This window comes from Nyctereutes procyonoides, unplaced genomic scaffold (assembly GCF_905146905.1).
Source record: "Nyctereutes procyonoides isolate TBG_1078 unplaced genomic scaffold, NYPRO_anot_genome, whole genome shotgun sequence".
In the NCBI taxonomy this organism is placed as follows: domain Eukaryota; kingdom Metazoa; phylum Chordata; class Mammalia; order Carnivora; family Canidae; genus Nyctereutes; species Nyctereutes procyonoides.
The window spans coordinates 5096588-5100168 of NW_026575142.1; the positions used below are offsets into that span (position 1 = coordinate 5096588).

The 3581-nt window shown below is 36.0% G+C and overlaps 1 non-coding gene across 1 annotated transcript; it reads left to right on the forward strand.

The window, feature by feature from the left end:
* Positions 1 to 1075: 1075 nt before the first annotated feature.
* Positions 1076 to 1182, forward strand: LOC129498992 (U6 spliceosomal RNA). The gene has a single exon (XR_008662261.1). It is a non-coding gene; the product is annotated as a U6 spliceosomal RNA (small nuclear RNA).
* Positions 1183 to 3581: the final 2399 nt, after the last annotated feature.

Genomic DNA, 3581 nt, shown 5'->3' on the forward strand with positions numbered 1-3581 from the left:
ACCTAGGTGCCCCTCTAATTATACATTATATATATATACACACACACACACACTTATTTATTTATTTATTTATTTATTTATTTAAATATTTATTTATATATATTAACTTATGATATTTTTATTTAAAATGATAGATATGGAGAACTGTGAACAAATTATTTTTTAAAAATTAGGAATAATATGGATAATGTTAACTAAGTTAATAAAAGCCTAGGATATTTAAAAATACTAGGGAGTGTATTTTGCAGTTTAAAAGAAGTAATTTTAAGTCAACCAAAAGAACGTGGTGGGTCGTAATGTTAACCGATTATGTTGTCTAAAGCACCGAAATAAGGAAACAACAGAATAATGGTCAAGAAATTTATTTTTATTTTTTTTAAAGATTTTATTTTTATTTATTCATAGAGACAGAGAGAGAGGCAGAGACACAGGCAGAGGGAGAAGCAGGCATCATACAGAGAGCCCAACATGGGACTCGATCCAGGGCCTCCAGGATCACGCCCTGGGCTGCAGGCGGTGCTAAACCGCTGCGCCACCAGGGCTGCCCAATGGCCAAGAAATTTAGAAAATGTTTGGGTCATACATCAACTGATCTAATCCATTAAGGAAACCATCTATATTTCTGGATTTTAGATGGATTAATTAGAAAGCCATAGTGCTTTCCTTTAAAATGTGTCTTGGTGTCATGGGTAGAATAGGTGATGGGGACTGAGTAATGTGTAGAATTTTTGAACCTCTATATTGTATGCCTGAAACTAATATGACACTGTATGTTAACTATACCAGAGTTAAAATTAACGATTTTTCAACAATGTGTCTTGATGTCAACAGTCAGCTGAATGACCACTTGGTCCAATGCAATGTGACATTTCTTCTATTTTTATCTTCAATCTTCTCAACTAAGTCAAGAGTTCATAGTAACTTTTGTTTCTCTGGAGATACTCAAAAGGAACTATATATTTATCTGAAGATATCTCTAAAAATATTCTATGACAATGAGTAGTAAAAGCTAGAATCACTAGAGCTAAGCACATAGATGAAAGTACTCCTTCTTTTCAAAAAATTGGTTATTTAAGTGCTTATGTTGGCAGCGCATATACTAAAATTGGAAAAATATAGAGAAGGTTAGCATGGTCCCCATGCAAGGATGACATGCACATTTGTGAAACATTTCATATTTTTAAAAAATGGTTATTGAAAACTAAGTTAAGTTGGGATTAGACTATGTAGAGTGAAAGGATTTTTTTCTGATCTCTGAGAGGTCATTCATTTGATGGTAGTTCAGTCTTTTACTTCCTGATGGTCCGATTTAAAAGACCAAGATTGAAAGACTTCAGATTTTAAAGATTTGGATTTAAATACATTGATAAATAAGCATTTAGCAGGAAGAGGGGTAAGGCATATTGGATCAATGAATTTAGGGAAAAAATACAAATTTCACAACTTTTTCTATGCTGCAATTCTAGAAAGCAGACTGCAAGAATAGTGAAGTGAAGGTTAGGGAATTCTATTACTAGATATTTTGCTGATCTCAGTTTTGGATTTTATTAAAATTTTCAAATGAAGAATACACCCCAGCTCTAAAACTACATGATGCCTCAGGTTGAAAAAAAGCAGCAAATAATGAGAAACTTTACATGAGTATTTTTTATGGAAAGTCTGCAAAAGATGATGTGCTGTTCTATAGTTGTACTATATAAATTTGTGTACTCTTTTAGCAAGTCTAGCGTATTTGTCTACTAATCAAATATGTTAAAATAGTTATAAAAGCAAAAACACATTTTGGTTTTGTTTATTTATTTTATTTTTTATTTTTTTTGCCAACCAACACATCCTTTATTTTTTTTAATAAATTAATTTTTATTGGTGTTCAATTTACCAACATACAGAATAACACCCAGTGCTCATCCCGTCAAGTGTCCCCCTCTGTGCCCGTCACCCATTCACCCCCACCCCCCACCCTCCTCCTCTTCCAAAACCCCTAGTTCGTTTCCCAGAGTTAGGAGTCTTTATGTTCTGTCTCCCTTTCTGATATTTCCCACACATTTCTTCTCCCTTCCCTTATAATCCCTTTCACTATTATTCATATTCCCCAAATGAATGAGAACATACACTGTTTGTCCTTCTCTGATTGACTTACTTCACTCACCATAATACCCTCCAGTTCCATCCACGTTGAAGCAAATGGTGGGTATTTGTCGTTTCTAATGGCTGAGGAATATTCCATTGTATACATAAACCACATCTTCTTTATCCATTCATCTTTCGATGGGCACCGAGGCTCCTTCCACAGTTTGGCTACTGTGGACATGGCTCCTAGAAATATCAGGGTGCAGGTGTCCCGGCATTTCATTGCATCTGAATCTTTGGGGTAAATCCCTAACAGTGCAATTGCTGGGTCGTAGGGCAGGTCTATTTTTAACTCTTTGAGGAACCTCCACACAGTTTTCCAGAGTGGCTGCACCAGTTCACATTCCCACCAACAGTGCAAGAGGGTTCCCTTTTCTCCGCATCCTCTCCAACATTTGTGCTTTCCTGCCTTGTTAATTTTCCCCATTCTCACTGGTGTGAGGTGGTATCTCATTGTGGTTTTGATTTGTATTTCCCTGATGGCAAGTGATGCAGAGCATTTTCTCATGTGCATGTTGGCCATGTCTATGTCTTCCTCTGTGAGATTTCTCTTCATGTCTTTTGCCCATTTCATGATTGGATTGTTTGTTTCTTTGGTGTTGAGTTTAAGAAGTTCTTTATAGATTTTGGAAACTAGCCCTTTATCTGATATGTCATTTGCAAATATCTTCTCCCATTCTGTAGGTTGTCTTTGAGTTTTGTTGACTGTATCCTTTGCTGTGCAAAAGCTTCTTATCTTGATGAAGTCCCAATAGTTCATTTTTGCTTTTGTTTCTTTTGCTTTCATGGATGTATCTTGCAAGAAGTTACTGTGGCCAAGTTCAAAAAGGGTGTTGCCTGTGTTCTCCTCTAGGATTTTGATGGAATCTTGTCTCACATTTAGATCTTTCATCCATTTTGAGTTTATCTTTGTGTATGGTGCAAGAGAGTGGTCTAGTTTCATGCATGTGGATGTCCATTTTCCCAGCACCATTTATTGAAGAGACTGTCTTTCTTCCAGTGGATCGTCTTTCCTCCTTTATCGAATATTAGTTGACCATAAAGTTCAGGGTCCACTTCTGGGTTCTCTATTTTGTTCCATTGATCTATGTGTCTGTTTTTGTGCCAGTACCACACTGTCTTGATGACCACAGCTTTGTAGTACAACCTGAAATCTGGCATTGTGATGACCCCAGATATGGTTTTCTTTTTTAAAATTCCCCTGGCTATTCGGGGTCTTTTCTGATTCCACACAAATCTTAAAATAATTTGTTCTAAGTCTCTGAAGAAAGTCCATGGTATTTTGATAGGGATTGCATTGAACGTGTAAATTGCCCTGGGTAACATTGACATTCTCACAATATTAATTCTGCCAATCCATGAGCATGGAATATTTTTCCATCTCTTTGTGTCTTCCTCAATTTCTTTCAGAAGTGTTCTATAGTTTTTAGGATATAGATCCTATACCTCTT